We start from the raw sequence: 26,858 nt of genomic DNA on the forward strand, positions 1-26,858 counted from the left end.
TTTCTTAGAGACGCACGCAGTTAAATACAAGCTGAATTCCGGTGGTTCAAATCAGGGCCCAGTTATAATATTTTGTGTGGACCGTGATCAATTATCTGGATACATGATATCGGGCCGGGGTGCATAAGATATTATTGAATAAAAATTTTCTTGGATATTATCCATCGTCTAGTAAATATAAAACGTAAAACGACGTTTCGGAGATGGGACTCTATCTCCGTCTTCAGGTTCCTACACAGTTGGGCCCACTAGATAGAGCTAATCCCTATCTCCGGACCTTGAATAAAAATTTTCTTGGATATTATCCATCGTCTAGTAAATATAAAACGTAAAACGACGTTTCGGAGATGGGACTCTATCTCCGTCTTCAGGTTCCTACACAGTTGGGCCCACTAGATAGAGCTAATCCCTATCTCCGGACCTTGAATAAAAATTTTCTTGGATATTATCCATCGTCTAGTAAATATAAAACGTAAAACGACGTTTCGGAGATGGGACTCTATCTCCGTCTTCAGGTTCCTTCACAGTTGGGCCCACTAGATAGAGCTAATCCCTATCTACGGACCTTGAATAAACATTTTCTTGGATATTATCCATCGTCTAGTAAATATAAAACGTAAAACGACGTTTCGGAGATGGGACTGTATCTCCGTCTTCAGGTTCCTACACAGTTGGGCCCACTAGATAGAGCTAATCCCAATCTCCGAAACGTCGTTTTACGTTTTATATTTACTAGACGATGGATAATATCCAAGAAAATTTTTATTCAATTGACTCTTCACCATTGTCAAGAAGTTTTAGATTGGATATAAGATATTATATTCACAGCGTTTCGGGAATTAACGCCGGTTACAATTTGATCGCTCGTCAATGTACTTTCCATTCTTCCATTACCCTGTCTATCACTCTACGTGTTTGTCGTGCAAACGTCAAGCAATTTCCTCCAGCTTCCTGTTACTTATTCCCTCCTGGAGCCAAAAATATTCTTCTGTGAAAATTGTAGACAGGCGACGTAAAAGTATCAATTTCTAGTTCAGTACTAATGAGCTCAGGATCACGTGGCCGTCAACGCATCGGACCTGAAGTTCGAATCTCAATGATGCATCCATTTTTCTACCCTATTTGGCGGTATCAGTCGATGTGACTTTAACAACTTGGTTCATAAATAATCTCCTCCAATTTTAAAAGGCTTGTTAATCCTTAGTGTTTCTGGCAAGGACGATAAAACGGCTGAAACATCCCTTCCTCGGCAGCACTACACAGAAAAACGCAAGCACATATAAATTCCCCAAAGGGATTTACAACCCTCGATACAAGTGTGTTGGCGGTCAAAGACAGTGAAGCCACGAGGAACGGCAGCAACCATGGAAAGCGATAGTTAGCTGAGAAGTTTGAGGGCCAACTTCGCCATTACCAAGTACACGAGCAGTTCGAAGTTCCACGTCATGATGACTGCACACCACGAACATGGTTATGACAAGTCTCCTTCCGCCACCAAACACATTAGCATCACCCACCCTGAGGAGGTGGCCGATTGTGTTATTGTTTCATACAAGGGGTCCTGATTCATTACAGGAGCAAAAACATCACACGGTGTAGGATTTGATATAAACGATCAGCTGTAGACACGTTATGATTTGAGGTTCTCACAGCGGTGAGTATGAAGATTTCTGTCTTCTGGGTTGTTGTGCTGTGTACTCTGGTCGATGTTAACCAACGTTTCAGAGGTCATACTGCCTCCGTCATCAGGACGATGAGTATGAAGATTTCTGTCTTCTGGGTTGTTGCGCTGTGTAGTCTGGTCGATGTTAACCAACGTTTCAGAGGTCATACTGCCTCCGTCATCAGGGCGATGAGTATGAAGATTTCTGTCTTCTGGGTTGTTGCGCTGTGTAGTCTGGTCGATGTTTACCGACGTTTCAGAGGTCATACTGCCTCCGTCATCAGGGCGATGAGTATGAAGATTTCTCTCTTCTGGGTTGATGCGCTGTGTAGTCTGGTCGATGTTAACCAACGTTTCAGAGGTCATATTGCCTCCATCATCAGGGCGATGAGTATGAAGATTTCCGTCTTCTGGGTTGTTGCGCTTTGTAGTCTGGTCGATGTTTAACAACGTTTCAGAGGTCATACTGCCTCCGTCATCAGGGTGATGAGTATGGAGATTTCTGTCTTCTGGGTTGTTGCGCTTTGTAGTATGGTCGATGTTTACCAACGTTTCAAAGGTCATACTGCCTCCGTCATCAGGGCGATGAGTATGAAGATTTCTGTCTTCTGGGTTGTTGCGCTTTGTAGTCTGGTCGATGTTTTCCAACGTTTCAGGGGTCATACTGCCTCCGTCATCAGGGCGATGAGTATGAAGATTTCTGTCTTCTGGGTTGTTGCGCTGTGTAGTCTGGTCGATGTTTACCAACATTTCAGAGGTCATACTGCTTCCGTCATCAGGGCGATGAGTATGAAGATTACTGTCTTCTGGGTTGTTGCGCAGTGTAGTCTGGTCGATGTTTACCAACGTTTCGGAGGTCATACTGCCTCCGTCATCAGGGCGATGAAACGTTGGTTAACATCGACCAGACTACACTGCGCAACAACCCAGAAGACAGAAATCTTCAGCTGTAGACACGTTCTCTTTGTGGTTACCGTCATCAGTGGTTCAAAGTTAAAACAACGGACTACTTATGATTATCCTCGTTCTTTTCAGTAACAGACGCACAATGTTGGCAATAGATGTCCACCTCTCTGTTCTTATGTCAACAACTTAGTGTCCAGATGGAGAAAAGTACGCCTAACACTGATTTTTCAGGACAGACAGTTTTACCGACATAGTAACCAAAAGATTATTTTCCTCATCGTTGAGAAGATACAGTGGTAATGACAATAATAGAAGTAATTTATAAACATCTTCGAATGGTGGCCAAACTTCATGTTTCGTGACTAGGAGCTGAAATAGACTAATTCATCAAGCCCAGGTCAAACTCACGATTATTTTAACAATTCCACGGTAACAGCCGACATTAATCGCAAAGACTCTTAATGCGTCTACTGTAATCAGTTGATGAACACGACACAGATCATAAAGGACTTCTCAGCTGATCCCTAATTGTCATGCGTTGTTATGGCGACAGCTTTATCTGCCACGTATCACCAGTGGTCGCTGATTATAAAAGATTTTAATCGCGTATAAAAGTATCAGCGGGTTGTAATTTAAAATCTGCCAGGAAACCGGACGAAAGGAACATCCACATTGAGAAATCCACAGTTTGCACCGGAAATTACGTCAAAGTGAGAAGCGACGTGAGATTACATGATCTGTGAACCTGACATTTATGAAAAGTGAATAAATGGTTACAAAATGTGAGTGTTCAAAACTCATGACACTATCTTACAGGGCAGTCCAACATCTCATTACAAATTCTTCATACAGACGCACGTGTCTGATACTCAAACCATGTTCGATGCCAACATAACGTCGATCCGTCGTCATACCATTTCCATATTAACAACTACAGACATTCAAATACATGCAGTAAACTCAGCGATATAATAATGAATGTCCGGCATTATTTCTTATTTCGTACAAAAGCTTATGTCCGGTTAAATTTACAGACAAGTCGACGTCATATTTATTTTATATCAAATTTAGCATTCTTACATAATTAAATATAAATGTAAGTGTGGAACAAACAAACTAGGATTCGAGAGGTACCACTTCGAATCGAGGCCAGATTGCCGGCTATTTTGGGCAATGCGGTGGTATTACTCAGTCTCTCCAAACGCAGAATATTTCCAAGATGGCGTCAGTATCATTGCCATGTCCTTCCGGCAAAGGCTTCCTCGATTCTGTCCGCAGGCATCCGGACAGACGTAACCAGTCCCAATGCAGTGCCTACAGCGCTAATTTGATTTGAATTCAGACTCGTACATGGATCCGTTGAACTCCCTTTACGCCCTAATTCTCACGCTTTATACAGAAACTGTGTTCTGAAATTGTATTAGTCTATTGCACTTCATTCATGACCGGAACCTGGGTAATGACATTTCGAGCTACGTACGGCTAGCATGAGGAGGTTAATTAAAGGTTGTTTTAGTAAACTGAAGTGCCACACTTAATCCGTGTCGAACTTTATTTACCGATTACCACGAATGTTACTTCGACTGCCGACTGCTGTAGTCAGTCCACATTCCATCCAAAGATTTCTTTCAAACGATGCTTCATATTTCCGTTCTATTTCCCTAAGTTTGGGCTATCGGTAAGAACAACGAGCCGCGGGCAATGCAGGCCAGCTTTTCTCATGTCCGTACGAGAACTGAAAACAGGTTCATCATTTTTATAAAGGGCAATCAAAAACCAATTGGGTATACCACACATTTTATTGATAAAACACTGCAAATGCAGTCTAAACTTCTCACAATACATAATGTCCCATAAAAGATATATATAACTAACTAGATGGCTTACCGAACCCGAAGGTTCATCACCGAATTAACCAAAGCCCTCCACCGGACCCTGTCCTGGGCCAACAAAATCCAGTCTCCTTCAACTCATTCCTCCCATAGACCCCGTCTGAGATTATCCTCCCATCTATGTCTAGGTCTCCCCAGAGGTCTCTTCCCCTCAGGCTTCCCAAATAGTGGACCCAACCAACTAGATGGCTTACCGAACCCGAAGGTTCATCACCAAATTAACCAAAGCCCTCCACCGGACCCTGTCCTGGGCCAACAAAATCCAGTCTCCTTCAACTCATTCCTCCCATAGACCCCGTCTGAGATTATCCTCCCATCTACGTCTAGGTCTCCCCAGCGGTTTCTTCCCTTCAGGAATCCCAACCAATACCCGGTGCACACTTCTTGTCCCATCCATGCGTGTTATATGCCCAGCCCATCAAAAGATATATACACATTCAATAATTGAAATGAAGACATCTTAATAAACTATACCACGACATAAGTGGACACTGTCACTTAGTGAAATAGCGTATCTAATGTAGATGTTTAGCTTCCTGACACAGATAAAGGCGGTAAACAAAAGACTGACGAGCGGCCACCGAAACTGCTGTTGTGTATACAAGTTTTAGCGACACCCTGGGAGTGTTAAGAAACTTAATAAGACAAATAACGCCTAGGAATATCTCCCAGGTAATTCATGAAACATTCACCACAACTTTATTCACTTCTTGTGAGATAATTCACAGGTCACGCGATGGTTCTGGTTTATTAGCAAAACGTACCATTCATTTTCAAGGCAATATGTGAATTAGTCAAACTACAAATTCAGATGATGTGAAAATTTGGCTCGTATTCCTTGTGAATAATAGACAAAATACCTAGAAGTAAGTACTGAACAGAAATCACACTACATCTTAGTCAGAACTAATAACTTCTTCTATATTATGCCGTCTCCTTTACAGGAGGTTGGCGACATATTATGAACACGATCCTTCCATCCTTTTCTCGGACTGGGACCTGTTCATATACGTTCTTGGCAGATGATCCAGAAGTGGTTTGCCATTGCCTTCTTCTGTGTGTGAATGGAGTAATTGTTGGGATGCCACGGAGAAACCGGGGAAGCCCCCGGAGGAAAACTCCGTGTTGCCTAGACCACGGCCTTGCCCAGCACAAGTTATAAATTCGGGCACCGCCGGAAATCGAACCCGAGACCCCAGGATTACAAGGCGAGCGTTCTAACCGCTAGACCACCGTAGCTCACTAACTAATAACTACCTGGCGAAAATACATAAGAGGCAACTTCAGAATTTGTTCTTAGTTACTTATGATAAACTATAAAAAAGAATGGAACGTATGAACAATTTTCAGTGATGCTAACCGGACTTACCTTTCAGGCTTGCGTTGTATGACGAGCTACGGTGTTGACGTTTTAAAGTGTATCACTACACAGTCAAGTAAATGGCCCGCAGTGGACATAAACTCGTCTTCCCCAATCGCAACGTGCCGACAATTCATACCGGAAGCGAAGAGTTAGAAGTATTGATGGATATTTGCCATCTCACCAGCGGTACGCCACAATGATTTGCGAAAATACGTTGATAAATTGCATACATCACGATAAACGCGCTTGGGAATGACGTCGCTTCCAGTGAGAAATCGCTGTACCTTGTTGTTCGCAGCTGATAATTCAAACGTCCGGGAAAGAGAGAGTTACGAACACACGCGAAGAGTAAATCGAAAACCAGACCACCCTCTTATACAACATCCCCAGGAAGTGCGCGTTCCCACACACTGATGCCTCGTGGCGTGGTAATGCTTTTGGGAACCATTACTTGTAGCTTAGGACTTAGCGTCGCTTAATGTATGGCCGGCAGCCTAAATAACCGGACAGGACAGATAAACCCACTGACTAGCCAAGTCCGAGGAGATGTATAGGTAACCAACTGCCTAACTCACTACGTTCATATATAATACCATGGACCATAGTTTTTTATTTGTAGTGTTCTGTCTGCCGACAAGTCCATATGAACAGGATCCTTCCATCCTTTTCTCGGACTGGGACATGTTCATATACGTTCCTGGCAGATGATCCAGAAGTTGTTTGTCATTGCCTTCTTCTGTGTGTGAATGGAGTAATTGTTGGGATGCCACGGAGAAAGCCCCCGGAGGAAACTCCGTGTTGCCTAGACCACGGCCTTGCCCAACACAAGTTATAAATTCGGGCACCGCCGGGAATCGAACCCGAGACCCCAGGATTACAAGGCCAGCCTTCTAACCGCTAGACCACCGTGGCACGGTATGGACCATAGTACTACTTCAAAAACTGACAAGTCCTTCAGCTACTCATACCCGTACGAAGTCCAAGGTAAACTAACCATGTCACTATCAGTCCTCGACTGGTACTTATTCTACGCCAGAAGAATCCCTTAACACCATATCACCCAATCATCAAACGTTCACCATTGATATCACCTCCATCCGTATAATTCTCCCTTGTAAACTGTTAATTTCTGTTCACCGACTAAGAGACCTATTTAGCATGCATCCAATCAACGAAACAGATAATTTAAATAATTCTCACGCCGACTGTCAGCTGTCAAACCGGTGTAACTGAGGAAAGTAGCTTCGAATTTCTAGGTATGACTTCAGGTCGAAGAGTCGCTGTGATGATGGAAGCAGGAAGAACCACCGAAACGTTTATTAATTTCTACCAGACTACCAAGAGAAATTTTCCAGAACAAAGACAACTTTCATTTTCTTCTTTTGAATATGCTTCATATATATATATATATATATATATATATATATATATATATATATATATAGCCTCGAGAACTAATTTACTGTGACCACACATCATTGCTATAACTGCAAAAATGAAAAGATTATATAATTTAGTTCCTAGATGTAATGAGGATAAATCATTTAAATCTGTGTTGATTGTATCAAAATGATCTGCATGTTATTGGCAGATCCGGATTACTTTCTCTATAAAGGGCTATTTAAACATGTCACTATAAAAAAAGCTCAAACTCTGCAAAGCACGAACAATTCTCTGTTACAGAAAATGAAATTTATATGGTACGTAATGCAACAAAAGCAGTTTTCCTAGCAAATAGTAAGTTGTGATGGTTCACCAACACGAATTTAAAAGCTCGCTATAAACTCAAAATAAGTCGATTGTGTTTAAAAAAAATTTCAGACACTTATTTTTACACATTTCTTTAAAAATTTACCGACACTGCAAAGACATAAATTCTGCTGTTAACAATACTAATGAATATTACAGATACTAAGTTCTTTATTCGACCACCCACTTGCTTTAATGAATAATAATAAATTAATACGGAATAATTTTAGTACCAGGCAATACACGCACGATGCAATGACACGGTCAGACAAAGTCTTCGACTTTGTGACTGACAAGAGACGACAGCACAAGCCATATTCCCACATTCTAATTCCTTAGGCGGTGGTTTTGTATTTCAAATTCCTACAAAACTAACTCATTTCGTCTGGTGAACAGTCCCGCCCGTGTAGATGACGTTTCGGTAATGTGAGAACATTGATCTGAAGTAAGTCTGTCAACGACCTTATGCTGATAGTGCCACAACACAACTCAGCTTGAATCTGTCATGGCTCGGAACATCCGAAACACTGACAGTTATAAACGACAGATCGCGGTTTTTGGCGAAACACTTAATTTCACATTTTTGTATAATATTATACGCGGTTTATATTTCGCGGCATAAACGCAAAATAGACGAATATAAACCTAACTGAGCTATTGCACTTTGTGATTCAAAGTCTATCCTCTTCAGACGCCAAATGGTTCGATGAAACAAATGGGACTTCGTTGGAGTTCCTGCAGACTCAGAGGCGACAAGGCGTTGCAGATTAGCCTATAAAACACGTACGTCACGGCACCCTACTTTAAGAGGGGGGCGTTTTGTCACGAAACCCGCTATTTGTAAATTGTCGCCACGGTTTATTTGGCTGCTGAAAAATGTTAACAGATGAGTCTGATCTGTCAGTAGCACGCGGGGTTCCTGCCCAGCGCCTAACCTCCCCCCCGCCAACCCACGAGAACGTCACTCAGCCAAAACATGCGGGTTACTCCCTCTGTGACGGCAAATTTTCCTAGCTCAGATCCTGACGTGTGTCTTAAGATGCTGTGGGTTGGCTTACTAAAATTGCTAGAAAGCATTTCAGTTCATCGGAAACAAAACGTAACCTTCAAACTAGTATGACGGATCTATTGCTGTCAAATCTTATAAAATAATATTCTTGCAAAAAAAAATACTGATTATTCGCTGTTTGAGCGCACGCACAAACGTGCATGGCAGTTTCAAGTTTCTGATTACAATAATTTTACTTTAAAACATGTATTAACTACCGACTGACGGTGCATCTTTTTGAAATATACGCGGATAATTCAGCAGCGACAACCATAAAGATTAATGACTGGAAATGTGTACTCTCCAGATTAAGAAGAATTTGTAAAAGTTGTCATTATTACGTTACGGAAACTCCAGATGGCGCGACAGTGAACAGTTTGTTTGGCCACTAATAAATGACAGCAAAGATAGTTCATAAGATCGCTGATAGAAGGCAATACAAATTGTTCATTTATTTATTTGTAGTGTTCTGTGTGACGACAGGTCCATATGAACAGGATCCTTCCATCCTTTTCTCGGACTGGGACCTGTTCATATACGTTCTTGGCAGATGATCCAGAAGTGGTTTGCCATTGCCTTCGTCTGTGTGTGAATGGGATGCCACGGAGAAACCGGGGAAGCCCCCGGAGGAAAACTCCGTGTTGCCTAGACCACGGCCTTGCCCAACACAAGTTATAAATTCGGGCACCGCCGGGAATCGAACCCGAGACCCCAGGATTACAAGGCCAGCGTATGTGGTTTGTTTCCTGGAATTCCTAGATTGGTCACTCCTGGACAATTCCAAGCACCCGGAGGGGGGGGGGGCCACGGAGACTCAAGCCTTGGGGGTAAATCCCAGGTCTAGAAGTATGGAAATGTACCAGAATACCAAAAGTGGCCAAGCAGGGAGCAAAGCCTCAGAAAGGTCAATGCCAGTCGAGACTAAGCCTTACTGGGGCCAACTCCTGTGCTGGAAACCCCGAGAGAGAAGGTCTCTGGCGTTGGAAGTCGCCCAGAGGTGATTCAGGAACTGCGGGCAATCTCTGGAACGAACTACTTCACAGGACAATGAACGGGGCATCTAGCTGAAAGATGCTACTTACATCATCCAAAGAATAAAACTTAACAATCATTACCAGTATCAACAACCACATTATAAAATCATAATTATTTAATAAAAAATACTTTTTTCCACAAAATAATTCAATATCGTTTTTAAATGCACTTCATTTAATACTTATCAACGTCAAATAATCTCATAAAGTCATCATCATAAAACAAGTCATTCGTCATTATCATCTGTCAATGACCACTATCATCAACAAGCAATCATTTAAAACGAATCATCATTCGCCTTATTCTCAAATAATGATAATCTAACCACAATAGTAATCATCTGTGTTTAATAATCATTGACAGCGACTTCGTCTAATGTGTGATTTATAAATTATCGCGAAGGACCTACTGGCAGATTGCAGAACGATCTCTTCGGCTGAAAGACAATCGGACAGAACGTATTCATATGTAAAAATAACGCATAATAAATTAATAACAAAAGTTCTCTCGGTGCTGAGAAATGGTATCAACAACTGTAGAGAAACATTTAGACGGAAAAGCAGATGAGTGTTCAAGCTGTCAGCCAACTCTACTGTAACCAACGAGATACCGGTACAGCCTGTTTCACAGTGGAGACCTCCCGGGTTTTCAACCTGTGTGTGATTGTCGTTACCAGAGAGCATGACTACAAGAGAAAACGCAGTTAATATTTGTGCGCGAGCATAGTGCGAAGGCTGACCATCAAAGTCCAAATTTCAAACTATTTAACCAGGTTTCATCAAAACAGTTTTACGGCTTTACATCATATTTCACCACGGAAAAGTTAATGTTGGTCCGCATCGGCGCCACATATCACGTAATCTGCAATGGAACTCAATCAGAATGTATCAAATGTCTGCGGAAAAAAAATCTCATCATACAGCAAACGTACACAAACAAAAACACATATCTCATTAATATCCATAACCCTTACTAGAATCATATTTCCATGTGCAGTTTATGTAACAAAGCAAAAATAAAAAGGCTGGCCACTGTACATTTTAATATCGCCAGTCTTGACTGCCAGCGTCAACAGAGCACATGACCCTACGCGGAGTATACGCACTACTGAGTAGCTTTATTTATTTATTATTTATTTAGTGTTCTGTTTGACGACAGGTCCATATGAACAGGATCCTTCCATCCTTTTCTCGGACTGGGACCTGTTCATATACGTTCTTGGAAGATGATCCAGAAGTGGTTTGCCATTGCCTTCTTCTGTGTGTGAATGGAGTAATTGTTGGGATGCCACGGAGAAACCGGGGAAGAAGCCCCCGGAGGAAAACTCCGTGTTGCCTAGACCACGGCCTTGCCCAACACAAGTTATAAATTCGGGCACCGCCGGGAATCGAACCCGAGACCCCAGGATTACAAGGCCAGCGTTCTAACCGCTAGACCACCTCATCTTATTATTATTTAGTGTTCTGTCTGACGACAGGTCCATATGAACAGGATCCTTCCATCCTTTTCTCGGACTGGGACCTGTTCATATACGTTCTTGGCAGATGATCCAGAAGTGGTTTGCCATTGCCTTCTTCTGAGTGTGAATGGAGTAATTGTTGGGATGTCACGGAGAAACCGGGGAAGCCCCCGGAGGAAAACTCCGTGTTGCCTAGACCACGGCCTTGCCCAACACAAGTTATAAATTCGGGCACCGGCGGGAATCGAACCCGAGACCCCCAGGATTACAAGGCCAGCGTTCTAACCGCTAGACCACCGTGGCTTTATTACCAACACATAAAACCAAACGCAGAAATTTACATCGTCATGTGAACCCATACTCTGCAGTCTGCTACTCAACCACTCCGCTTTGAAGATGGCGCAGTAAAGATACCCGAAACGTCAGTAATACAGCCTACATATACACTTTCAAACGACCAAGCAACAGATCCACACTCCAAGTGAACGGTTGTGAGAACTTGAAATGTTGAAGATTAAAAAAAAGTTTATTGTACACAGTGAGAAACGAAGTCACAGTTAACACATCTGAATCCCTTATACAGGCAGACATACTCCATGTTGGAGAACACTTATTCCCTCGATGGAGATGAAGTTAAACGTAAGTAAGTAATGGAGATCTCGAAATATAATCATATCTTTCGGAACGCAAATTACGATTTGATTTAATAAAACGACCTTTTTGAATCAATCTGTAGTCCACTGATACACAAAGAAAACAAATACTGACTAGCGGATATGAGAGAGGGCGTTACTGAATGTGACAAGACATCAAAAATTATGGTCTAATTCTATTTACGGCAACTGCAGCAAACAATTTTTGCTAACCACCAAATCATTCATTGTCCATTTGTTTCCCAGTTTCAAATCAGTGTGTTTGGGTGGTAATTTCTGTGTCTGGTGTCAAAAGGATTAACATGTGGCCGGTGGTAACCACCATTTGCTCCTGCGTTCAAATAAATCATTATCATCCGTTATCACGTGTCTCGTGGGATTTGGATAAAGCAATATTTACAGCTTTAATTACCAGATGATTATGTAGCCATGACTTGTCACGTTATGGAAAGTTCTCTAGTGATTTAGATTGTACTGAGTCAGTCACGACGAACAGAAGTCGCGACACGGCGGCATTTTGAATGTTGAAAGCTCACGCTGATGCCCTGTCCAGTTAGAATTCTGTGAGCGAGCAACGGATAATTTTATGCACGAAAACCAAAGCCGATTACATTCTTTGTTTCTGGAAATGTACCAGAATCGCTAGCCATTGTGGTATGAAAATTCCTAGTTTTCCTTCAATAAACTTTATTAAAATCATAAAACCGATTGCTTCTAAAATAATTATTATATTTGTTTACCGTCAAATCACAATAAAATATTAAGATAAGATAATTAAAATGATTAAAATATCATCTTATGTTACATATCGAGCATTCGATTTACATCGGAACATTCACAACATGTTTCGGTTTATCAAACCGTCATCAGGTATAATTATAAACTTTTAAACTCAAATTACAATTATTTATAGTTTTACAATTTTATACTTTTATCATCTTTCTCAGTATATTTTTTGGAAGTTGTGTCTAGATATTATTAATATAACATTATTTGTTGAGGTGGTGTTATTGATGTTTATACCAGTCTGTGAAGTAAAAGATTCGAAAACATTACATTGAACACATCTGAACCGACTGCTATTTCATATATGGTATGTTTATTTGCTATTATTTATTATTTTAGTTGATTTTGTTTTCTATATTCAATCATATTTCATTAATGTTTTCGAATCTTTTACTTCACAGACTGGTTATATTAATAATATCTAAACACAACTTCCATAAAATATACTGAGAAAGATGATAAAATTATAAAATTGTAAAAACTATAAATAATTGTAATTTGAGTTTAAAAGTTTATAATTTACACCTGATGACGGTTTGATAAACCGAAACATGTTGTGAATGTTCCGATGTAAATCGAATGCTCGATATGGAACATAAAATGATATTTTTAATCATTTTAATTATCTTATCTTACTATTTTATTGTGATTTGACGGTAAACAAATATATATAATTATTTTAATTAATATCACAATATGACGCAGCTATACTATCTCACGATTGCTTATAGTTTCTATTAAGGAGGTCCCGACTTCAAATTTAGGCCCGAAAGCCGGGTAGCCTTGTTGAGGTCATTTCTGTCAATCCGCAGTCCTTCGAGGAAAGCCTGGACAACGCCAAACAAACCAGGTTACGACCAATTCCCTCCACGTCCTTTCCACTGAACAATCACATCTGACACGACCTACGAAAAACTAGACACTTGAAAAATAGTTGTTACTAAACCAATTATTGATCCTATTATAATTTTCAGAGTATGAAAACTTTCAGTAACTGGGGGGGGGGGGGGGGGTTTCCCAATGATACAGTTGTGCCACGTTTCATAAAAGTACGCGAAATATTTTAGAAGAATTAACATTATATCAAATGAGATCATGTTGGCATGATATCATTAGCAGACATGAAGAAATCTGCCAGTAAGAAAATGGGAGAACGAGGACGATCTGGACTTAAGAGAACTCATGGAGAGACAGAGCACAATCCGTCTTTCGATTTGCTTAATGAGACTCGTGTCTTCAGCTCTCAATAACAATGCCCTGTCTCTAATTGGTGCTTAAAGTGTACCTACAGCCTATAAAGGGCTTAACGAACTACAGGGACTCCGTTGTCATATGAACTGGTCTTGACTATAAGCATTCATTAGCACAACGTAAGATCGCGTAAAAGATGCCATGCACAAACCCAGATATTTTACAAATACAGTCCATTCGTCAAATTGAGCTAGTTATTTGTAAAAATACCAAATCAATGCATACTAATACATCCATTTAACTGCCGGCTTTCACAATAAGCATGACACATTTTCATATTTGGGCAAAATTCCATTCATAACAGTCAATTTAGAGAGAAACCTAAGTTTCTGTTTATATAACAGTTTTTCCTCTCAATTACCGCAACTGAGACAATTTTGCAAATCTTGGTACAGGTAAAAATTTCAAATGCCTATATTCTGCTTTTTCTCAATTACAACGTAAACCATCCGAAGAGAAATAACCTCTCGTCAACCGCAGAGATCTGCTTCCAATACATCAAACTAAATTCAAAATACAATTTTAAATCTTACACAGATAAATTCGGGCAATGACTGGTCTCATACTTGTGCCCTGGGTCATATTTGGGGAATTTTACGGGGACCAATTCCCTTCCTGAAACGCGTAAGATGTCATGAAATACGTGTTATTTTTCTGACACAACTTAACTGCGATAGAAACTCAACACTTTTGTCACCAACACAACTGTTGTGGAAATCTGTGTTCAAAGAGTGACTTCGTTTACAAAACACTGTCCGAAATAAAATCCCTGACATGCTCTCGAATGGGGCACGTGGATTTGTGAGTTTGCTAGATGTGGCCTCATAAGAAATAGAATTCGTTTACAATGTATGGCATCAAACCCACAACTCAATCCCCTCACCTATTTCCTTTGGGGGGGGGGGGTTTCACGATTCGCCCTTCCCCTAAGCCCTGGTTCGAGTCCTGGCCCCATTTAGGTAACAAGCTTTGTAATTTATTACACACAAAAGTGGCAAGTAACACTGTACGTAGATTCTGACATTCAATAACCACACAGATTCATCGAAGTTCCAAAAGGGATCTGAACCTACTACCCCAAGGTTTGTGATGTCCAAAACCGTGTCTGACACCCTGATGGGGGCACACAGTTTGTTATTAAAACAAAACAAATTAAAAAAAGACATAGATCACTTTCTGAACGAACATGTTCGAGATAGGTACAGAAGCAGACACTGACGTTTGTGCGACCAGGACGTACCGCCCAATAGCCGTTAACAAATTGAAGTGGAAGGGGATACTGACCAGTTAAATTAACGATGCAATCAAACTAAATTAACAATTACCCCCATAAAGTTCTTATTTGTACTCCGCTCTGAATTAATGATTATAATCAAAAATACGCTAAAAAAAACTAATGGGATAGACGCAGTATGGGAGCGCACACTTCGTTTGACTCGTGATCCACGGAGTTTAGCTCTTTTAATCTCCAAACAATGTTCACGAATTTAAAAATCGAGATACAAAAATATACAGGACGCTCCAGAACTGTTACGCTGCGCATAAGAGGTGCGATCGGAAAGTTTCAAGACTGCGCGTATAAAAACCCCGTACACTTATCTCAGGTATTAAATTCATCCATCACCCTCGAAGCAGTTCCCCTGGGAGTGAACACAACGATCCCAGCGCCGCTGCCAAGCCTGGAAGCATCCCTGGAAATCTTTCTTTGTCAGCCTGTCAAGCACCATCTGCGATTCTGCCTGAATCTCTTCTATCGTCTCAAATCTCCTTCCCTTTAGCTGAATTTACATCTTTGGGAAGAGGAAGAAGTCACACGGCGAATAAGGAGGGTGCGGGATGACGGCCATGGTGTTTGAGGCCAAAAACTGCCGAACTTTGAGGGCGGTGTGCGCTGGCGCGTTGTCATGATGCGTCGCATGTGGAGTTCTTCCTTTAGAATCAGCTAACAGGTCCCATAGCCTATCCCAACAATGTCGCAGAAGTCGTTGATGGTACGACGTCGATCTTCGTGAATGGCCTGCCGAATATTCGTAACATTTTCGGGCGTTGTGCTCGAAGATGGTCGTCCAGAACACTCGTCATCATCGACAGAGGTTCGGCCATTTTTAAAACGTGAATGCCACACAAAAGTTTGTGCACGACCCATTGCGGACTCCCTAAATGCTTGCTTTAGCATTTCATAGGTTTCCGTAGCCGTTTTGGCGAGTCTTTGGCAAAATTTGATGCACACGCCACTCCGAAATCGCAGGAGGGTCGGTGTAATGCACTACCAAAACGCCCGTAACTAAGAAACAAATGCTAATTCGATGATGCCGTCTGGCACACTGATTCACTATGAATGTAGGCCGCACCCCCTAGCGGCAGAAGATCGTACTACATCCGGTTTGCCCTCTATTGACACAGTCTTGAAACTTTCCGATCGCACCTCGTACACTTTCCATCTTGTTTAGCCCCATGTGTTCAGCAAGTTCTACCATCACAAATCATTCAACGATGAACGAATTACTTGCCAAAATGTGATGAAGCCGGGATTTGCACTGCGCTACGTAAATGTTTACTCCTTACTTCCGTTCTTGCAAAAAAATAAAAAAATAAAAAAATAAAAAAAAATTAAACCAAGTTGATTTATTGTCCCAGAGTGAGCGATAATAACACATCGCCTAAGTTCTTCCAGTTACTATTTATCTATTGTTTTTCCTTTTTGGATGCTGTGATTCAGCTGAACTGCTAACGTAAAACATTTTTTGACATGAACGTGACTGTCATTTTGTGAGTCTTCATGTGGCGCTACAGAGCACAGGGCAAGATACTGAAAGTGCCGTACTATCAACTAACTGCACAGCAGAGCTCATTCCTGACTTCAAAGTTAACCGGGAATAAAACACAAATAGTCCCTAAAAGGCACTCCTGTCTCTTGTTTACGGTTTAAACACACTTCCCATGTGTCAACAAACCCCCCGGAAAGCTGGCACAAAGGTCTCTGATGTTAAATTATACGAGTTAGGCCTACATCGAGAGTCCAGAGCCGGTTATGGACGTCATAAATTCCGGTTTTGGAGTCAATATTTCATTACTTCATACCAAAAACGAATGAAAATGATAATATGAATGATCCATTAGCGATTGTGATCCAGTACAGCCATGCGAAGTCACGCCTGACAGTTCGATGTAATCTGTTCGATTCAACGGGTTTTCGTTTCTCCGCGTAATGGATTTTCCTGCACACACACACACAGACATTACCATTATGAAGATATCTTCTGTACCTAAACGTAGTACAACTTGCTTCTTCAGGAACAGTTTCTCGCAGAATCATCCAAAAAAAAAAAACATAACTTATTCCGTCTTCTCACCTAGCAAATCAACCAACCAATTCAAACAATTATCCACAGACATACCTCAGATTGTAGGATTTGGGGTTTCCACGGCGGTGAGTCTGAAGATTGCTGTCTTCTGGGTTATTGCGCCATGTAGTGTGATAGATGTCCATCAACGTCTGAGGGGTTCCTGCTGCTTCCATCATTGCCCTGATAATGGAGGCAGCAAGGACCTTTGAAATGTCGGAAAACTTCTACCAGACTACACAGCGCAACAACCCAGAAGACGGCCATCTTCATACTCACCGCCCTGATGACGGAGGCAGTATGACCTCTGAAACGTTGGTTAACATCGACCAGACTACACAGCGCAACAACCCAGAAGACAGAAAGCTTCATACTCATCGCCCTGATGATGGAGGCAGTATGACCTCTGAAACGTTGGTAAACATCGACCAGACTACACAGCGCAACAACCCAGAAGACAGAAATCTTCATACTCATCGCCCTGATGATGGAGGCAGTATGACCTCTGAAACGTTGGTTAACATCGACCAGACTACACAGCGCAACAACCCGGAAGACAGAAATCTTCATACTCATCGCCCTGATGATGGAGGCAGTATGACCTCTGAAACGTTTGTAAACATCGACCAGACTACACAGCGCAACAACCCAGAAGACAGAAATCTTCATACTCATCGCCCTGATGATGGAGGCAGTATGACCTCTGAAACGTTTGTAAACATCGACCAGACTACACAGCGCAACAACCCAGAAGACAGTCTTCATACGTTGATAAGGTAGAGTCGCTCATCCGGCCAAAAGATTCCATGTATGGAATCCGAAAGTTCATTACCGTATTTATCGCCCTTGGTCCCTATCCCCAGCCAGACAAATCCAGTTCACACACTTCCACCATATTTCATCAAGCTCCACTTTAATATTATCATCCAATTTAGGTCTAGGCCTGACACCTGGCTTCCCATGAGATTTTCTGAATAAGATACTGCATCGTTCCCTTCACATCTCTCATGCAAACCACATTTTCGCACATATCCTCTTTGATTTTGTGAAAGAAACCACATTTTGTGAAAAGAACAAATTTTGCAGCTCCAGAGAATGCAGTCTTCCTCAGTCTCTTGTAATTTCCTTCATTTTCGGTCTAAATATTATTCTGAAAATAAGCTAAAAAGTCTAATTCTGATGGGTTAACACAGCTAGTAACAAAGCCCAACACTAACACTCCATTCAGAGCGCCTTCTACCACTTTTCACCTACAAAACACGTGAACGTGGATTGCGTTTTAGAGCTTCTCTATCTTCTTTCAAGGAACTATACTGAAAACACTTTGTGCAGAGTACTCGCTCTGCCCAATCGCGGACACAGGTTGGAGAGTCAGACGCTCTCCTTCTCAATTCTGCCGAAACACAGCCGCGTAATTTCTCTCCACGGTTGCGCTCCCTATAAAACACTGTATACATAAACCTTTTCACAGCTTCATCAGTAACCAATCGACTCCGGATCTAATTAATCAAGTGAAATATATGAAATTCCAGGGTAAAAAGTTTTCCACGAAAGTTCATCTGGTGCATATGTTAGGAACGTAACACCACTTTTTCGTCCCTGTACGCCTTCATAACGTGGTGAATGTTTAACGGCGTAATAAGGAAGAACGCAAGATAACGCACAGCTTTGTCTCTGTGCAGGTTATCACATCGTGCACTGAACAGTTTTGCTTATGGAAATTTAAACAGAAAAGATGGCATTTATAAACCGTGCGTTTAAAATTATACTAGACTTCCCCTGGTCCAATTGCACAAAGTTCGCATGTGTTGGCTTCAAACCTCCAATGCAATTGTCATTTGAAAACTAATATCACACATAAGGTATTGTAGATGCGTCATATTGTGAATTAATAGTATTAAAATATTTAAATATTTAAAATAACCGTCAATCACAATAAAATTAAAAGATTAAAAGATTAAAATATCATATTATGTTCCCTATCGAGTACTCGATTTACATATGGAACTTCCATATGTAAGTTCCATATGTAAATCGAGTACTCGATAGGGAACATAATATGATATTTTAATCTTTTAATCTTTTAATTTTATTGTGATTGACGGTTATTTTAAATATTTAAATATTTTAATAATATCACACACTTCAGCAACACCTCCCCGCTTATGCTCACCAAAGGTCCCGTTTAATGTCCAGACTCAAAGTTCCTATTAGACTTGCATACTACAAAGAACGGTTTACGTAATTATTATTTCAAGAATACAAATGACAAATCCGATTCAAAATCAATGTATCATAAAAGTGTTTAAATTGCGTTCTGTAGCTCCGAAGATTATAGAAACACATACAAAAACTAGGACCGGCCACCAAATCAGACATTGGGCATGCCACGGGGCGAGGAACAACACAGACCTCGAGGAATCGGCCGGGAGTTCCTGAGCATTATTTATACACACGACGACAACGATAACTGTATTCACAAGAGAATATATTTAAAGTCTAGCTCCATTCAGCATATACTGCTGTTTTACTTTGTTCGGGATTCAAAATTAAAACAAAACTAGCAGTATTATACTCAACAACGTCTTTGTGTGTATAATATTGCAGAATAGTTGACTATGCGAGACAAATGTTAATGCCTGTGTGCCATATATTTCTGAAAGAATAAAGTAAGAAATTTCCGTAACGATGTGTGGAATTTGGCAAGCTTTCCAGGTTCCGGAGTTCGAGGTATGATCAACAGACAGCGTGTCTAACACAAAATGGAGGACTACGCCATAAATACGTAGAAAGTAGTAACACAGAATGAGGCACGGACCTAGTAACGACTACGTTATACGGATTAATTCTACCGCAATTAAGAATTAATTGGCACATGATTATACTCCTTTGGCGGGTGATCAACCCCTTCAAGACACCCACACGCAAAGGACAGCACAGTACAGAAATAAACGCGGAATACATCTGCACCTCGAGTTGGATTAGAACATACGGTTCCAGTGTTCCAGCGGCCTTCGTGGTAACTGATAATGTTCTTCTGGGTTTTGGCGCCGTGTTAACTGGTACGTGAAGAGAATATGTTCCTCCGAAACAATAACACCTACCTACGAGTCTGCATGGCGACGTAACCCAGAGGAACGTCATCTTTACCGAAACGAAAATTCAAATCTCACAAGCAGGATTCCTCTGTCATAATGCTACTCGCTCTGAATACTCCATACAATAGCACCGAAATAGTATTTGAGGTTTTCACGGCGGTGTGTCTGAAGATGGCTGTCTTCTGGGTTGCTACCTTGACGCATCCCTGGAGGCAGCGAGGACCTCTGAAACGTCGGTAAACTTCTACCAGAGAGCCATCAGAAGTACCCAATATTTTCCACGCCTGAGGCCACACTCAGCCTCTGTAACTCGCGGTCCGAAAAATTACGAACGAGAACAATTTAAGTCATTAAATTTTAATTGGAACGCTTAAAATTTGACTTAGTTCTGCATAAACGTTCACGTCTAACTCAGTATTTTTATAGCAAATGGATGGGTCACTGTTTAGTTTCTTACGTCAGGACTCGCGTCCGTCACTCGAAGTGTTCCTTACTACGACGCTTTGACGTCCTTCATTAAGCCGGACAGTTGTTTAAAGGGGAACGTACTGCCAAATACTGACGACATTAACAAGCGATACGGCTTTACAAAAATATACGAGGGCTCAGGGTTCAGAGCTCCTGCTTTACCACATCACAGAATCCTAAATTCATTATTCGTACGCTGTTTGCAGGGTTATACACAAAACCAAGTTCAGCGCTACGGAGTATTGTCCATTACTCACAGGAAGAAAAGGAACTTACAAAGCTATGAGACAATCTTAGTCATACAAGAACAGAATTGGCAGGCTTAAAACTTCAAATGGGGATCAATAGAATCTTCTCCAGCAATCAGCCGCGTTAACTGGTTCCCGAAACGTCGGTTTACTACGGTAACCAGTTGACGCGGCTGATTGCCCGAGAAGATTTTATTCATTGTACTTGCCGCGAAAGTCTCAAATCCTATATTCTAATGAGGATGTCAATTAGGCCTCTGTTTAAGTTTACATTAATTAAATTTAGGTACAATATTTTTTTTATTTAGTGTTCTGTCTGACGACAGGTCCATATGAACAGGATCCTTCCATCCTTTTCTCGGACTGGGACCTGTTCATATACGTTCTTGGCAGATGATCCAGAAGTGGTTTGCCATTGCCTTCTTCTGTGTGTGAATGGAGTAATTGTTGTGATGCCACGGAGAAACCGGGGAAGCCCCCGGAGGAAAACTCCGTGTTGCCTAGACCACGGCCTTGCCCAACACAAGTTATAAATTCGGGCACCGCCGGGAATCGAACCCAAGACCCCAGGATTACAAGGCCAGCGTTCTAACCGCTAGACCAACGTGGCACACATAGGAAGAATTTACAAAATTAAAATTTACAGTTCCATGGATCAAGAAACAAAACTGGTTAATAAATAATGTACCTGGCTTGCATCTACTACGAGTTTCAGGGTTCAATTCCCAGCCTGGCACTGGATGGTCTTGTTGAATTGCGTAACTCCAAGAGAACGCCGGAATAATTAATCGAAACAGGATACAATAGTCTCCTAAGCAATCCCGTGCAATTCACTGTACATGAAGGCCCTTTGGTCTCACCACTGAAGTTATAAAGTGTCTGTGGCAACCTACTTACACAAAATACTGTCACCTTACTAAGGAAATACGTCGCCATAAAATCGCTCAGTAAAACAGTTTCACACACTGCTGAACAAACGCATTTCAACAATCAAACAAATTAACGGTGGACTTGTGAGTGTCAGAAAATCCCGAAGCAGCAAATTAAGTTTTCTCAAACAAAAGAACACGGAGAGGCGGTAATTTTTGTCAGCGGAGGCGGCACTTCTGTTGTAAGCGGAAGAGGGGGGCGGAAGTAGGCGTCGAGTTGGAATCCGTCCAGACGACAAATTCACTGATACGGAAATTTTTTATCGACTCTCACAAAAAAAAAAGAGAGCATATAACACAGAGGACTAGGAATTCCACATGAAAACTTGCTGGAAACCTCTTACTTTAAGTGCAGACCAAACACAGAACATTCCACATAAATAATCTGCTTGAGTCATACGACTTTGCTTTCATGATATATTTCTAACAAGTCGCAGATACAGGGTGTTCCACGGGTTACGTTGTCAACTGCAGTCGTAAAATACGGCAACGTTTGTAGCCTAACCCTGAGTTTACATCAGCACTCGTACGGATTACTGGTGGGTACCAAATGTATAACTTACGAGGTGCGATCGCAAAGTTTCCAGACTGCGCCTATAAAAACCCGTACACTTTCCTCAGACAGGAGCCTTGGCACAAACTTGGCTGCGATGCGTCGCATGTGGAGTTCTTCCTTTAGAATCAGCTGACAGGTCCCATAGCCTATCCCAACAATGTCGCACAAGTCGTTGATGGTACGACGTCGATCTTCGTGAATGGCCTGCCGAATCTTCGTAACATTTTCGGTCGTCCAGAACGCTCGTCATCATCGACAGAGGTTCGGCCATTTTTAAAACGTGAATGCCACACAAAAGTTTGTGAACGATCCATTGCGGACTCCCCAAATGCTTGCTTTAGCATTTCATAGGTTTCCGTAGCCGTTTTGGCGAGTCTTTGGCAAAATTTGATGCACACGCCATTCCGAAATCGCAGGAGGGTCGGTGTAATGCACTACCAAAACGCCCGTAACTAAGAAACAAATGCTAATTCGATGATGCCGGCTGGCACACTGATTCACTATGAATGTAGGCCGCACCCCCTAAAGGCAGAAGCTCGTACTACATCCGGTTCGCCCGCTATTGACACAGTCTTGAAACTTTCCGATCGCACCTCGTATCTTGTCATAAACAATTACACGCCGTTCAAGTCGTTCGCTAACTTATGGACACTCTATAAATGGTAGAAAGCAAACTCAAGCAACTACAGGAGACATGCTATTTCACCATAGTTAAACGAATTCGGAGAAAAACATCAAAGAGACAGAAAACATTAGGGTATCAATAAATCTAAATAATATTTAGAATTTATTAAGGGTTTAAAAATTACTTAAGGTTTACTACACTACACAGATTTCCAATAAACACGTTTAAAATATTTTAAAGTGAAAGGAAAAGAAACCGAAATTTTTGTTCCGAATTGAGGGAGATTAGCTTCAAAAGTTTACCACTCGAGCTTCAAGTCTTATACAAAAACTATAGGCCTTTCTGGGGAAAATATGTTAATATAAAATAAAATAAACTTTCTATACAGAATTATGGTTACAACAGAGACGAGCTTCAAATAAATTAGTAACTTCGTGGTTATTAACAATCCTCTCTTGTATAGTGACTAAAATAAAACCATAAGATGGAGCAGATACTAAATGGTTTCCATGACGAAACCTCAGAAACTGAGCAGAACTTCACTGGCGTACTTACTGGATTGAATGTACTGCCCCTACTCTGAGGATAGACGCAGTAGGTTCATACAAAACTGTGGTATCTACCTGCAAGTTCACCCAGTCTTACGACCCAGAAGGTGAACATTTGCTGTTCCATCCGTGGAAGTCAGTGAACAAGCACGGGCGACGATGTGCATTTTCGCGGTTCAATTACCAACGACATCTTCCAGGATCTTTACCCGGAGTAATCCAGAACTACGGCCCACCCAGCGATAACGTGACCCTGGACACAGTGGTTAAATTTTCACGGACAACAAAAGCCTTCTGGACGCAGAGTTAAGCACATGGACATGTTTATCTTGACAATTTCAAATCGTTTGGGAAGCGGTGGTTAGTAATTTTATTACACAATATGCAATGGACGTGAAGTCCACGCCTCGCCCATTGACTACTACACAGTTCCACCTGACAATTTTGTAAAATCGGTCTCTCAGAGAGAACGGAGACCTGCTCAGTACCCATAAATATTTCGATCCCATTAGGGACAGTCCCCCATCTTACTTCTCCGTTTCCTTACCTATAGTTTCAGAGAGGTGGCATCTTATTCTGTCCTAATGTACAGACTATATATTCTAAGTGAAACACTCACAAAAATTTACTAGCGTAGTAAGAACAGTCGGCAAGGAAGGGCTCCACAGTTTGAAAGTGGGAGCGAGTTTGGAAATCATTAAAATAAAATGTACTCTGTTACGAAACTTTAACAGAAGTCGACTAACAAACTGAAATGTCTTATTAGCTACCCACCAACTAACCTGCCTAGCACTGTTACGATAGCTGTGTCATACTCATCGCTAACTTCGCCTGTCATGAGTAGCTACTCAAATCTGAGTTAGCATTTGGCTCTCAAATATCTTCTGACTTCGCTTTCTCCGTAGTGAAAAAGAACAACTTTACACACTTTTAACAAATAATCTCTTTCCAAAAAAAAAATTATTCTGTTCTGCATGCTTACTAAAATACCAAGCGTACCATCCTTATAAAACTGAAATATACAATAGGCCAGAGATTCCCTAAAAGTGGGGCGCGAGTTTTTTTTTTTTTTTTTTTTTTTTTTTTTTTGTATGAAACTTTTTTTAACGAAATATGGAGAAACATTTTTAACATCCTTTGCTTGGTTGAGGCAGTTTAGTTGTCTTACAGTGCTGTAGAATTCAGAGCGTATATTTTATTACAGTTTTTTTAAATTAAATGCATTGAATAATATACACTAAATTATAAAAAAATGTGGAAAGGTGGGGGGGGGCGTGAAATTTATGAAATGTTTTAAGGGGGGCGTAAGGTATAAAAGTTAGGGAACTTCTGCATTAGGCTATAATCTGAAACTAAAATATTCAGATTGAAGTAAACCAGACGAGGCAGTGAAGCAATTTTAACTGAATAATGTTACGCATTTCGTCAACATATTCTGACAACCCCTGAAACACACAAACATTGCTTCGTTTAGTATGAAATATGTGTAGGTTTACTGAACTAAACAAAGCTCTGGTGGAAGTAATTTGGAAATGACACCCACCTTTCATATAAATATTGACCATGTGCAAAACGCAAACAGTGACAGCGAGACAACCCTCAAAAGAGCAATCATATTTCGGTGCGAAATGAAGCCCTTCAAAAATTAGTCAACTGAAGTGAAATGGCCACGATTCTCACGTCAAACAGCTTTACCTGGACGAAACTGTATCAAACGCGTTTACACTTTATTGTATCCCCCTAGCGTGATAGAAGGAATACACTACAAAATACATTTTCAAAGTACAACAGCGACAATACGTACACCATGAATTTGCACTGAAGCACGGAAGTACGATTCCCAATACCAAAATATTGACGGGACACTCAACTATTGCGATGTTTGCCACTGAAAACGCGTAAGTACTTAGCAAGTTACCACGAAGACCACATAATCCGAATGCCGAACACGTAAGCACCAGGAGACGGACAAGGAACGCATGTCATAGTTAAACCGATTGTACAGCACAAATTATTACATGAAGATGCCTCTTAATATCAGAGTACAAATGCATTTGTTCCTCCAGATAAAAAATTTAGTGGAAATTTCCAGATAAAAATTATATAGGAAGTGGTTCTAGGCGCGTTCCTAAACAAAAGTTGCAAAATTCTCCTATCGATTTCGCCTATCCTCTATGTCCGTCTGCCAGGCTTTCTGTCCGCATGTGAAAAATCAATAACGGATGGACGGTATTTAATTAAATTTGATATTTAAAAAACTTCGCTAGAATTTTCCCACACACAACAATTTTTGGTAAAAGTCACACCACAATAACGAGCGTTTCATCGTGCGAAGTGACTGGGTAATTAATCCCCGTGTTTACCTTCGGGATCTTCAGCCACCCAGACAGTTCCAATGTCATGTCATTGGCGCCGTTCGCAAAAGGTCAGGGGTCAATTTCTGGCAAACGCGCCGAGTTCTGTCATGCATACATTTGCTAACTTAATTTAGTTAATTTTTACAAGCTATGGAAAACGCATTTTCTACACAGAAAAATCCACTGAAAACCCTATTAAGATAATCTCAGATAAAAACCAAGAAAAATATTCGAAAATAACAACATTGTAACATCGAGATAACGATGAATGGCGCAGAATATCAATTTTAAATTTTAAATTTTAACATCAAAATTTAAAAGTTTGTGTATATGACTTGAATAATAAATATATATGTTGAAAAGAAAGCTGTTATCTTCGTCTACATTTTAATAAGAATTGTAAAGAAAAGAACACTGATGAGCTAATAACGACAGCAGTTGAGGTCAATATAATTGAATGACTGTATTTTCTGGAATCTGGTGCGTTGGTAAATCTCCGCTTCACAGCCATTTCATTGTTCCTCAATATTTTATGAAGCCTTCTCACGTTCTCAGCAAAATAATGTGATTGACTTACACTCTAGTAATCGAGAAGAATCAAATTCTGCTGACGTAACTTCATAAAGTATACGAATGTAACTGGAAAATAGAAATACGAATAAGAAAGCGGAGTATTATTTAGACGCCGTGAGGTATGGTTACAAACGTAATTCAGACTTGAGAAGTAAAGTCGTCGCGAAAGAGTTACTTCTAAGAATTATGCAACACTTCAAACAGCGCTTATGCAAATTTACATATAAATCACATAATCAAATATTCTGCATTTCGAGATACGAACTCCTTGCGAGGAGGAAAATGAGATTTCGTCTTCTCTTTTCCA

General features: G+C 40.9%; 1 long non-coding RNA gene across 2 annotated transcripts in view; it reads right to left on the minus strand.

Annotated features, from left to right (window-relative positions):
- Positions 1–26,858, minus strand: part of LOC147872206 (uncharacterized) — a 481,048-nt gene that overhangs the window by 76,073 nt on the left and 378,117 nt on the right. The gene's annotated exons all lie outside the window — the stretch shown is intronic.

Source organism: Zootermopsis nevadensis, unplaced genomic scaffold, assembly GCF_977971745.1.
Source record: "Zootermopsis nevadensis isolate Lab colony 2312 unplaced genomic scaffold, Znev_1.0 Znev_ptg000030l, whole genome shotgun sequence".
NCBI classification, from domain to species: Eukaryota; Metazoa; Arthropoda; class Insecta; order Blattodea; family Termopsidae; genus Zootermopsis; species Zootermopsis nevadensis.